Here is a 13,413-nt window from a genome sequence, read left to right as displayed (position 1 = left end):
GTTTTCCACTCTTCCTTAAATGCATTCAAAGATCCATGCAACTAGAGTTGTGGGGCAGTAAGGATTCCTTAATTGGTGATCTAGATCTTGAAATTCACATAACAAAAAACAAAACAAAAAATCATGTAAAAAAGGTCTATGGAGATTGTCAGTCATCCAGGTCCTGGTTGTACCAAAGTTACTTCTTGAAAAAACAGCTTTGGGACATGTAGACACCTTTGGGAATAGAAATAAACTTTGATTTATTGATTGCATTGTATTATACACAGTAAATAGGACCATATCTTGAAGGGAACTGTTGTGGCCCGCCAGCTGCCAGCAGAGCTGGTGGCAGACTCAGATGATGAGGAGGTTGGGGAGGAACTTGGGCCAGTTCTGGAGTCTGGGGAAGGCTCTGATGGATGCTCTGCATCGGACACAAAGATAATGCCAGGGCTGTCTGACATTTTCCAGCCACCGGAGAGGCAGCTGCCTTTGGAGGCTGATATGAGTGAGGAGGAAGAACAGCTGGGGCCTGTTCCAGATGCACATATGCCCAGAGCAGTTATGAGAGGTGAGCAATGGAGGACAGGAGTTGACTCAGGAAGCAAAGCACACGTGGACGCTGAATGGCCCCTCCCTGGCTGGGGAATAAATAGAAGGAAAGGGGAGTGGTTGTCGTATGACACTACAGTTCGTATTTCTGGAGATTTTGCTCATTGTGTTTCGTGCATCAAAGACAGCTTGCCGGAACTTAATTTGCAGCCTTTTGGCTGGGAGCTCACAGCCTTGCAATTATCGCAAGGAATTGATAAAGTCTGTTACTGCAGTTAACTGCTTGAAGGACTATTGCCTGGACTTTTTGGTGGGTGAATGCAATTAATTAACAAGAGGTAAATAAAGGGGGGAGGGGTTTCATGACAAGGAGTCTGTTTCTTGCTTCTGCTAAGGCTGGGTCAGAACAGGAGCTGGGACAAATAGTGAGAGATGGCTTATTCCTGTTTACACGGGATTTTGGGTCTAAGCGGAAGCCAGTGTAAGGTCTAGCAATAGGAAGCTTTCAGAAACAAGGGAGATCCACTGTACTGTGTACAGGTAGTCCTCGACTTACAAGCATTCATTTAAAGACCGTTCAAAGTTACAATGGCACTGAAAAAAACTGATTTATGACCAGTCCTCAAATTTATAACCATCGCCGCGTCTCCATAATCATGTGATCAAAATTTGGGAGCTTGGCAACCAGAATGTACTTATAAGCATAGCAGCATCACCATGATCACTACTTGTGACCTTCCCAGTCAGTTTCCGACAAGCAAGCTCAGTAGAGGAAGTCAGATTCACTCAATAACCACGTGAGTCACTTAACAACTGAAGTAATTCACTTAACAACTGTGGTAAAAAAACCTTCGTCAAACTGGGCACAACTTGCTTAACAAAATGTCTTGCTTAGTAATGGAAATTTTGGTCATAACTGTGATCTTAAGTAGGGTTGGCCCTACTGGGAAGTCTCTTGAGACACAGAATTATCCCCTGAGAGTCCTCTGAGTCATCTTGACCCTGAGAACAGCAATTCCTTGGCTGACAAGTTCCTGCACACTTTCAGATATGTAACTGTGCTCATTTCCATAGACACCCCATATCTATCCATTTGATTTCACATGGAGACAATTGTGCAGGATTCATCGATACTCAGCTCTTCACATTTAGTATTTAGCAAATGCTGTTTTCCTACTACATTGCCTACTACTCTATAGAAATACTACCAGATGTAGGCTGGTTATCAGCAAGCTATCACAGTTGCAATACAACCTTTATGGTATAGAGAACAGGCATTGCCTTGAAAGGACTTTTGACCAGCATACTAGAGTCTATTTGTTCTGCTTTATTGTCCTTTAATTCATTGGTCACTGAAAGCTTTGGAGAGAAACTAGCTAAACCTGAGATTGGTAGTAACTTCATAAGATGCAGGGCTATGTCAGATGACAGCAAGAAAATTCCAAAATTGTGTTCATGTTTTTGAAAACGAGATGGAGAAAGTGCTTCCTGATGGTTGTTTGGGTAGGGTGCAACTGAACTCCTCCAGATAGGAAAAATAGGATAAAAAAAAAGAAAAGAAATTATATACAGCAGAATAAAAGTTGGAAAAGTTGAAAAGTTGGAGTTCTAGTCCAACCCTATGCTCAAGCAGTAAACCCTTTACTATCTCTATCATCTGTTTGTCTATCATCTATCTGTCGATCCATCCATCCATCCATCCACCCACCCACCCACCCATCCAATCAGCTCACATTATCCATTTTGCTAATGCAAGAACAAACTAAATCTCATCTCATCTCTTAAAGCACCGCCTCCCGCCCCCCCCCCCCCCAGCCTTCTTTTTCTACCAAAATTTAGTACCTGGGCATTTTAACAGCTTAGATAAAAAATAGAAATTTAAATTTATCAGTCCAAAGCATTCTTTGTATCTGTTTAGGATATATAGTCATGCATTTGAGATTCATCCTTTGACCGGATTTTAAATATTATTCTAGAAAAACAGTAAAACCCTTTGAAATCTCATTACAGTTTTGGAATCACTGTCTGTGCAAACTCAGTAAAAGTGGAATTATCCTCTGTGTACTGGAGACCTGACAGCCAATACGATATTCAGTAATCCTTCAAGAATTCAGGTAAAATAAATTGTTGTACCAGGAAATGCTTCTGTTGAATATAGAAATCTATACCTGGCATATAATGGGCATAATGGCTTGAATAGCTTGTTCTGTAAAAGGGATAAACAGATCATGCTTTCTTCTGCTTAAAATAAAATGCCATCAGATTATTTAAAAATGCTGCATGATCTCCTTATTACAAAAGTTTCTGAAACTTGAAAATCATGATAGATTATTATATTATGTCCTGGGCATAAACAAGCTGAATGACAGGAATTTAGACACGATAGGATAATGATGGATTTGGGAAAGATCAAGTTTCTAGAGCCTATGAAGAATGCTTTATTTCTTTCCATCATTCGGAATTGCAGCCATTACCTAGAGCTGTTTTCAAAACAGTCTGATCTAATCAATAAAAGAGTTTTACATCAAATGACTGCAACAATATTTTTCTCCTTTTTTTCCTTTTTGTTTCAAAACACTTATCTCTCTCCTGGATTCCCTGCTTCAAAGAAAATCATTAAGGTTATTAAGTGTAGTAATGATTGATTTATTACATAACATTCCAAAGTGTAGGCTTTGAACACTGAATTAAAAGGTCTCATATTCTCATTTTTTTTTCCTTAAGGGCTGAATACTAAAAATGCTGAGCAGATATTATCAAAGGCAGCCTTGTAACCAAGGGCATTGGAAGGTGGCTTTGCAGCATCTGAACTCTCTTCCACATTTACTTAGCTGTATTTTAATGACATGTTTAATATTCTGCCTAGGATTTGGGTGATAGTTCTTTTTTATTTTCTGAGTAGAAAAAAAAAATTGAGCGAGTGGGGAAGGTGAGTTTAAAGATATTGCTTCATACATGTCCTGCCGACTTATTGATTTATTTATTAAATTTTTATGCCGCCCATCTTTCTGGGTGGCTTACAAATTATAAAAAGACAAATAGAAAAATTATTAAAATATTAAAACTACACAAATTAAAAATTTAAAGCTATACAAACTAGGACTAAGAGACGAACAGCATGGGATGAGGTCTTTGTATCCTGTCAAGCATATCCAAAGAAGGGCGCCCCCCTCAGGCTCCCTCAACAAGTTAGAATGCAATGCACTAAGGAAAAATCAATTCCATTCTATTGAGGCCCCACATTCAAGTCCAATATACCTTGATGAACGTATCTTTTCTTTTATGTACACTGAGAGCATATGCACCAAGACAAATTCCTTGTGTGTCCAATCACACTTGGCCAATAAAATTCTATTCTATTCTATTCTCAATATCTGTGGGAGAAATGGATTCTCCCTTGCATTCCATTGACAGCATAATACAGTGATGGCGAAGGTTTTGGATTCAGCATCTGAACCCCAAATTTTCCAGCATCTGGAAAATGCCTAACTTGACTCTGTTGGTGTATCACCCCCCCAGCCCAAACAAAAGAGAAATGGGCTTGGTTGTCTTCAGACTCTCTTTAGCACAGTAAAAGATAACATTATTCAACTTTTTACTTTTAGAGTAGACAATAGCAATAGCGCTTAGGCTTATATATTGCTTCACAGTGCTTTACAGCTCTCTCTAAGCGGTTTACAGAGTCCGCATATTGACCCCCAATAATCTGGGTCCTCATTTTACCGACCTTGGAAGGATGGAAGGCTGAGTCAACCTTGAGCCTGGTGAGATTCGAACTGCCAAACTGCTGGCTGTCAACAGTCAGCAGAAGTAGCCTGCAGTACTGCACTCTAATCACTACGCCACCAAGGCTCTTAACAATAATATATACTAGCCATTTCTATAGCAACAAACCTATCACCAAAATCAAAATGTCACTTTTCCCATCACAAGCGCAAAATCCAGAAGTGGTTTCCAAATGGAAACCCCAAACTTTCTTTTTTTCCCTTTCTTTTCCGCTAGGTTTCTCATTATTTTCATTTTCTTTGTATTTTATATTCTAATTTATAAACTAATAAAAATATTTGTGATAAAAAAGAGAAATGGAAGTTAGCACAACTTCCTGAGGATCCGCAGGCTATATGAGAACACCCATCATGCTCATGCCATTTCGGCAGCCTTGGAAAAATGCACAAGAGCATACCCTGATCTCACACAATTTTCAGAGATTCCAGAGACCATACAAAAGTATGGCCCTCTCATGCAATTTCAGGACGGTCCAGATGCCCCATAAGAGGACACCTCATTCTCATGTGGCCTCCACAAACTACAAAAATCCTGCAAGAATAAGGCATGCTTTCAAAAACAGTTGTTGGTGAATGCTGGTATGTCACTCAAAATGTCATGGCGTTTCACCTTTGACATGCTTGTCATAGGTTTGCCATCACTGGCATAATGCATTGCTCTTAGACTTCACAACATACAAATTGATCTGCATTCCGCACCATCACAACCTCTTGATGCTGATTATGTTACGTAAATTACAGTAAAACAATAATGTTCTAGCTTAGCAATGATGCTTCATGGTCTCTTTCAAGAATCTTCATGGAAGAAAAAATAGAAGTAAAATAGAAAGACCATGAAGATCCATTACTAAAACCTGCACTGGCTTCCAGTTTGCTCCTAGGCAAAATCTCAATGCATTGGGTAGGAACAGCGTTCCCTGCAGAAACCTACCTGTCTACTGAAATGAATTTCGGAGGGTATGATGTGCATCTCCCACTCTTTTGAGATCTGTGTAGCTACGACAAAACAGAGGATGTTTGGCTGTCTCTATGCTCTAGAATTTCCAAAGTGTATTTTCATTTTGTATTTTCAGTAAGAGTCTTCCAGAAACTGAAGTTTTTCTCTTTTTAGAAAGATCATTATTGTACAAACATTTCCTGCTTTTATCGATTGCCATGCTTACTAATTTAAATCAAGCTGCATTAAAGTGTGTACTCCCCTTCATGGTCATCTCGGTTATGAAGGATTTGTCCTGAAAGACTGATCATCTGAACTTGCAGAGCCACATAGACAAACTGCATTTTTCTGAAACAAAAAAAGAAAAGAAACTATAACGTGTAGAGCTGTGGCTGAGGGAGGAATATTAACAATCAGCTACCATAAAAAGATGAAATAACTTTCTCTTCTCAGTCCTTTCTCATTGTAAAGAGAAAGCCTAGAACCTCATAAATCCAAGTGGTAGGATTTTAAAATTCTTTTAAAAGGGTTTTGTTTTGTTTTGTTTTAATGCTCACACTGAGTTCTGTATTTGTACTTTAAAGTCCTATTTCAACTTTTATGAGTTGGGAATCAGCTGGAATATAGAGGAAGATCAGAGTAGAAGCAGAACAATAGGATTGAAAGGGACCTTGGAGATCTCCTTACCTAACCCCCTGCTCAAGCAGAACCTGGAGCATTCCAGAAAAATGGCTCTCTAGTCTCTTCTTGAAAACCTCCAGTGTTGGTCCACCCACAATTCTGAAGAGCAATCTGTTCCATTGACGAATCCTTCTTACTGTCAGGAAATTCCTCCTTATTTCCAGATTGTATCTCTCTTTGGTAAATTTCCAACCCTTACTTCTTATCTTGCCCTCAGATGCTTTGGAGAATAGATTGACCTCCTCTTCTCTCTGACAACCCTCAAGTAAATATAAATATAAATATAATATATAAAGAGTGATATAAATTCTTTCAATAAATAAATAAATAAATAAATAAATAAATAAATATAAATTCGCCACGACTGCAAATAAATATATAATTAAATAATAAAGAAAAAGTAACTAAATAAGAAAAAGTTGTGTTGATTCAGGCTGAGGGCCTCTTCTGTCCAGTATTTGGTTCCCCAAATGATTAATCTGATAAGTATAAGGTGATCATTGGCAGGACCTGAAGAGCAATTTCTGAAGACATTCCCTAGCTACTGGGATTATATACAGCTTCTGATTCTGGAGATAATGTATAGCCATCATGATTAGTATCCACTAAGAGCTTTCTCCTCTATAAATCTGTCTCCTTCCTTTTAGCCCATCCAAGTCATCACAATATCTTGTGGTAGCAACTCTTCCTGGTTAATTATGGGTTTGTGCAAAAGTGCTTCCTTTCATCTGCCCTGAATTATTTGCCATTTGGCTACATTGGATCGCTCAAAAATGTGGAAAAAGAATGGGAAAGGGGAACAAAAGAGGGAAAAGAATTACTTTTTCTTCACTTTTTTTCCCACAAAAGTATAATTTTGTATCACTTTATCATGTCACAATTGACTATTTTTCTCCAATTTAGTTCCTTTCATTGCTGTTACCCTTTGTTGTTTGGCTTTTATTTAATTCACAGTTGCTTCAATCTAATTAATTTATTTTAGATTTTACATAATGCTTTATTACATTTGTGCGCTTAATAGTATTACAAATGGTATTTCACAAATAACAAATGAAATAATAATAATAATAATAATAATAATAATAATAATAATAATAATAATAATAATAATAATAATAATATTTTAATTTTTATACCGCCCTTCTCCCGAAGGACTCAGAGCGGTGAACAGCCAAGTAAAACAATACAATATATTACAATAAAAACTATTTTAAAAACTTATTCCATATGGCCTAAATTTAAATATAAAATACATAATATAAAAATAAACCCCATTTAAAACGAATTAAAAACCCCTATTAAGCCAGTCCTGCTCGGAAGAATAGGTATGTTTTCAGCTCGCGGCGAAAAGTCCGGAGGTCAGGAAGTTGTCGAAGTCCTGGGGGAAGCTCGTTCCAGAGGGTAGGTGCCCCCACAGAGAAGGCTCTCCCCCTGGGGGTCGCCAGCCGACACTGTTTGGCTGACACCCTGAGGAGACCCTCTCTATGGGAGCGTACCGGTCGGTGGGAGGCATGTGGTAGCAGAAGGCGGTCCCGAAGATATCCCGGTCCTATGCCATGGAGCGCTTTAAAGGTGATAACCAACACCTTGAAGTGCACCCGGAAGACCACAGGTAGCCAGTGCAGTCTGCGCAGGATTGGTGTTATATGGGAGCCACGAGTGGCTCCCTCTATCACCCGCGCAGCTGCATTCTGGACTAACTGAAGCCTCCGGGTGCTCCCCAAGGGGAGCCCCATGTACAGAGCATTGCAGTAGTCCAGGCGAGAAGTGACGAGGGTGTGACTGACCGTGCATAAGGCATCCCGATCTAGAAAGGGGCGCAACTGATGGACCAGGCGAACCTGGTAAAAAGCTCTCCTGGAGACGGTCACCAAATGATCTTCAAAAGACAACTGTCCATCCAGGAGAACACCCAGATTGCGCACTCTCTCCATTGGGGCCAATGATTCGCCCCCAACAGTCAGCCGCAGTTGCAGCTGGCTGTACCGGGATGCTGGCATCCACAGCCACTCAGTCTTGGAGGGGTTGAGCTTGAGCCTGTTTCTCCCCATCCAGACCTGCACGGCCTCCAAACACCGAGACAACATTTTGACAGCTTCATTGGGGTGGTCAGGGGTGGAAATGTACAGCTGGGTGTCATCCGCGTACAGTTGATAACTCACCCCAAAACCAATGATGACCTCACCCAGCGGCTTCATATAGATGTTGAACAGGAGAGGCGAGAGAACTGACCCCTGTGGCACCCCACAAAGGAGGCACCTCGAGGTCGATCTCTGCCCCCCTGCCAACACCATCTGCAATCGGTCGGAGAGATAGGACGAGAACCACCGAAACACGGTGCCTCCCACTCCTAAACTCCCCAACCGTCGCAGCAGGATACCATGGTCGATGGTATCGAAAGCCGCTGAGAGATCTAGGAGAACCAGGGCAGAGGAATAACCCCTATCCCGGGCCCTCCAGAGGTCATCCACCAGCGCGACCAAAGCTGTCTCCGTGCTGTACCCGGGTCGGAAACCGGACTGGAACAGGTCTAGATAGACAGATTTCTCCAGGTACTGGGGTAACTGATGTGCCACCACACTCTCAACAACCTTCACCACAAAGCGAAGGTTGGAGACTTGACGATAGTTACCCAAAACAGCTGGGTCCAGGGAGGGCTTCTTGAGGAGGGGCCTCACCACCGCCTCTTTCAAGGCGGTGGGAACAACACCCTCTCCCAAGGAAGCGTTGACAATTCCCTGGAGCCAGCCTCGTGTAACCTCCCGGGTGGCCAGCACCAACCAGGAGGGACACGGGTCCAATAAACATGTGGTGGCATTCAGCCGTCCCAGCAACCTGTCCATGTCCTCGGGAGCCACAGGATCAAACTCCTCCCAGATGGTCTCAACAAGACTAGCCTCCGTCACCTCGCCCGAAACTATCCAATTTTGGTCCAGACCGTCCCGAAGCTGAGCAATTTTGTCAAACAGATACCTGCTGAAATCCTCAGCACAACCCTGTAAGGGATCATCGCATCCCCCCTGGTGAAGGAGGGAGCGAGTCACCCTAAACAGGGAGGCTGGGCGGTTCTCTGCTGACGCAATGAGGGTAGAAACATAGGCCCGCTTGGCCTCCCTCAATGCCACTAGATAGGTCTGGGTGAAAGACCTATCTAGTGTACGGTCAGCTTCAGAACGGCTGGACCTCCAAGCGCTCTCTAGGCGTCTTCTCCGGCGCTTCATCTCCCTCAGCTCCTCGGAAAACCAAGGAGCTGGTTGAGACCTACGCCGGGTCAGAGGCCGCAAAGGCACGACACGGTCCAAGGCTCCAACCGCGGCCTGTTCCCAGGCCGCAACAAGCTCCTCGGCCGAGCCGTGGGCCAGATCGCCAGGGAACGGCCCAAGCTCCATCAGGAACCTCTCTGGGTCCATCAGTCGCCTGGGATGGAACCAACGCATTGGCCCATCTCCCTGCGGTGCTGAGCGGTGGTCCGAAAGTCCAGACGAAGGAGAGAGTGATCTGACCATGACAAAGGTTCAGTGACTAATTCTCGTACTTCCAGATCACTCAACCACTGTCCAGAGACAAAAATCAGATCCAGTATGTTTCCCCCAACGTGGGTGGGGCCGTCAACTAATTGGGTCAGGTCCATGGCCGTCATGGAGGCCATGAACTCCCGAGCCGCCGTTGACGATGTACCGGCTGATGGCAGGTTGAAGTTCCCCACGACCATAAGCCTAGGGGTATCAGCCGCCATCCCGGCTATCATCTCCAGCAACTTGGGCAGGGCTGTTGTCACGCAGCAAGGAGCCAGGTACGCGATCAACAAGCCCACCTGCACCCTACGACCCCACTTCATGTAAAGGGATTCACAACCGGCTATCTGAGGTACAGTGGCCTCCATCAGCTCTAGACTCTCTTTAATAACCACCGCCACTCCTCCACCCCTACCTTGGGCCCTTGGCTGATGAAATACCCGGAAACCTGGTGGGCACATCTCCACTAGGGGCATCCCTCCCTCAATGCCCAACCAAGTCTCCGAAATGCCCATAAGGTCCGCAGCCCCCCCGTATAAGATCATAAATCAGGCGGGCTTTATTTACTACGGACCTGGCATTGCATAACATCAGCCGAAGGTCCAAGCCCTGAGGAGACTGGCCACTCGGGGAACGGGAAAAGTCTGAGGGGCTGGAGCGCGCAATCGCTTTTAAACAGCGAGTGCGCACCCCCTGAACATGATACGGCCCCCCACTTCCGCCATATCTGCCTCTCCCACTTACCGTACTGATGGAACAGCCCTCTGGAATTGGAACGAGAAGCTTCCCCTTAACCTCCAGACCTGATGAAATATCGCTGCGAGCAATTGCTAGAACTGGCTCCCTCCCCAACGGGTTTCCCCCGATACCCGTTTTTACCCTCCCACCCCTTAAAAATTGTTTATCTAAAAAATCCCATAGGTTCTTTTTCAACGCATGCTATCTCTCTGGGTCCCAAAACCCGTCATTGAGATAGGTCCTCGATAACGTTGAGGGCCATTTCTGCGAAGCGGAGGACCCTCGCAGATGATGGAGTTCAGCCGAAGAATAAATCATATCTCGAATCAGGCATAAATGGCGCATAGATGAAAATGTGTCTCTCATCTGTAGAAGATGGTAAAGCAGTCATATTTGGGTCGATGACATAAGACCCAGAGATGGTAAAAACGATGAACATTCTCTCATGGAATCCTCTTTCCAGATGTTAAAATAGTCGGTGCCAGCATCCTCCCCCTATAAACAACAGACGCCCGAAAGGGTATGCAGGAGAGGAGGGGGAGGAACCAAGGATAGGGCTGATCTTAACCTGGACTAGCCAAAAAGCTAACCCGAAGCCCACACATGATCTTATAGCGATCCTAATAGGTAGCCCCAGCTACCCCCATCCACACTCCAGAATTCCAAAGGGGGGGGGAGACTAGCTCCAGAATCTAAATTCCCCAAGTCAGAGTCCTGAGTCTGGGGGGGGGGAAAGAAAGGAACATCCACGGAGAAATAAATAGTCCATCGCCGAATCACAGCAAAAACGACCCGGCCCGAGGCAGTCCATCCAGTCCAGAAAGTGTCCAAGGAAAGGGGAACGAGGAGGAAAGAGTCTACTGCCGTTTCCACCACCGGAAAGGCTCCGACGCCGTCCAAATCCACAACGGACGTCCTCGCCATCACCGTCGCGGCCACGACCATGCCCCCCCACAACGATCCCTGTGCCATAAAGGACCTCGCTGGGGCTCCACGATGTATTTCTGCTGTTCCGAGCGAAGAGTAGAGGCTGGATGAAACCCTCGTCGCTACCATCGCTGCCGTCACCCTCCCCCCGCAGCAAAAAGATCGAAACCAAGCTGCTGGGAGAGTAGGCCGGAGTAGGCCGATGTAGGCCCGAACGCCAGCCGGGAGAATAGGCCGGGGTAACAAACGAAGACCTAAGAACCTTGGCTGTTAGATATTGTAGAAATGCAGAAAGTAAATTAGGTAAGCAAAATTACCAGTAATTTCCTTCAGTAACATATGGGAAGATTTTTTAAAAAAAAAAACCTATAAATACCTATATTACTATTTTATATAACATATAAAAATACCTATTAAATATTTTCCCATGGAGATCAGAAAATAGAGAGTTCTGAATTTAATATATTAAACAATATTTAATCAATATAAACTAAATCCAAATTGCAATTTTTGCTTGCTTGATACTTTGCAGCAAAATCATTCTTAATTTTAAGTGAAACATTTTTAATATACCAATATCATGACATTATGAGAAAAATACATTATATATGTATCTTTTAATATATCTAAAGAAAAAACATGTCTTTAGATTTTTAAAGAAGACTGAAACTTTTTTCCGCAAAAAGTTGTATATTTTTGTTGTGGTCTGTGTGTGAATTGAAAAACTGAGAAGATATTGGTTGATGGAATTTTCCTCCTTTTTATATTTCTAAAAAATGGACATTATTGAATACTTGCATATATTCACATGCCAAACTCTTACACAATGTAAGCTGCCCTGAGTCTTCGGAGAAGGGCGGGATATAAATTCAAATAATAATAAAAAAAACCTAGAAACTCATCAACAAATGTTAGAGATTTTTACTTCCAGTTGGTCGTCTTCTTTGATGCCACCACATAATCATTCTCTCTTCCCATCCATCATAAAAGATTAGCCAAGCAAGAATGCTGGATAAAAATGAAAAGAGAATATGACTACTATCTGACCCCATGACACACCTATTGGTACTGGTAGAAAGAGCTGGGGTAGCTCCAAGCTTCTATTTGTTTGAATGGTCCTTTTCCCCCACTGCTTAGTGCAAACATTCTAAAACATGAAACAGCCAGAAGTAGCTACAGGTCAAATGAAAACAACAATAGGACAATCACATTTGATATGATGGCATTGTAAGTCCCTGAGTTCCTAATCATCAATATGGCCGTATGGACACATAATACGAAATTGAGGCATTTAAAATTCATATAAAAGGATTTTCTCTCCATTATGTTTTTAAATTGTTTTCAAAGTCATCCAACTGTGTTTCATTCTAAACCAGAGTGGAACAAGAGAGTACTATCAAAGAAAAAAAAAATCTTCTGACTAACAAATATATTATCACATAAGCTGGTGAACCTTTAAAAGACCAAAATAATCATTTGCTGAATCTAAATGGTTACCTCTATGGAAGCTAACCAGCCTGAGTTGACAAATGGAAAAGATATTTTTTGATAAGATGATGTAAAAATCTTGATGTCAGCATTAGACTACAAGGTGTGAAAGGAAGGGAGCTTTAAAAAGCCAGTAGGATCTAGGCTTCTTCAATAATGAATAACGATGCATCAGAGGAAGATGTCAGAGGGCTGAAAGGGCAGATGTGATATTTTAAAGTAACTTAGCACCATAGTAAATAAATTATGAGGAAGATTTGTACAGCCCTGAAAATAAATGAAGTTAGTGGAAAGGGAACTTTGGCTCTGTGACAATGTAACTTCAATATCCAAAGTGTTGTTTGCAAAGTGATGTTGTCCATCTATCTCCTTTGGTTTATAAAACAACATGGGAATAGGATCAAGATTCTGGTATTTTATCCAGACCATGCCTTCCACCCTTGAAATTTTCCTTCCATCCTTCTTCAGGGCTGTGAGCTGATTTTGGTGTCAGTGACAAAGGAAGCTCTGGACTCTGACAGATGATGCACCATTAGCCCTTTAGCTCTTTATAGTGGCAACCGTTACCTTCACTTTATTGAACATCTATAGTACCAGGAGGTTCCAGTGTATTGCTACTGCATGCTTATTCATTCAGGTCCTGATGGCCTTTTGCCTGAACTACTTCAGCCATCTTTGAATGCTCTTTTGCCTGGATACTGGGAGGTTTAAAATTGATTGATTTAGCGCTGGCTCTTTGGCTTTGAAACGGAGATGAGCACCGCCCCCTAGAGTCGGCAACGACTAGCACGTATGTGCGAGGGGAACC

The 13,413-nt window shown here is 42.8% G+C and overlaps 1 protein-coding gene across 2 annotated transcripts in view; it reads left to right on the top strand.

Annotated features, from left to right (window-relative positions):
• Positions 1-13,413, top strand: part of EOGT (EGF domain specific O-linked N-acetylglucosamine transferase) — a 95,500-nt gene that overhangs the window by 65,478 nt on the left and 16,609 nt on the right. The window contains exon 18 of one of the 2 annotated variants that reach the window (XR_009153199.1): positions 2,545-2,648. The exons of the other annotated variant lie outside the window; for it this stretch is intronic. The gene's annotated coding sequence lies outside the window, so the exon portion shown is untranslated. The remainder of the gene's footprint in view (positions 1-2,544; positions 2,649-13,413) is intronic. 2 annotated transcript variants of the gene reach the window in all.

This window comes from Ahaetulla prasina, chromosome 2 (assembly GCF_028640845.1).
Source record: "Ahaetulla prasina isolate Xishuangbanna chromosome 2, ASM2864084v1, whole genome shotgun sequence".
NCBI classification, from domain to species: Eukaryota; Metazoa; Chordata; class Lepidosauria; order Squamata; family Colubridae; genus Ahaetulla; species Ahaetulla prasina.
The sequence above is the reverse complement of the archived record's forward strand: the minus strand, read 5'-3'. Positions and strand labels throughout refer to the sequence as shown.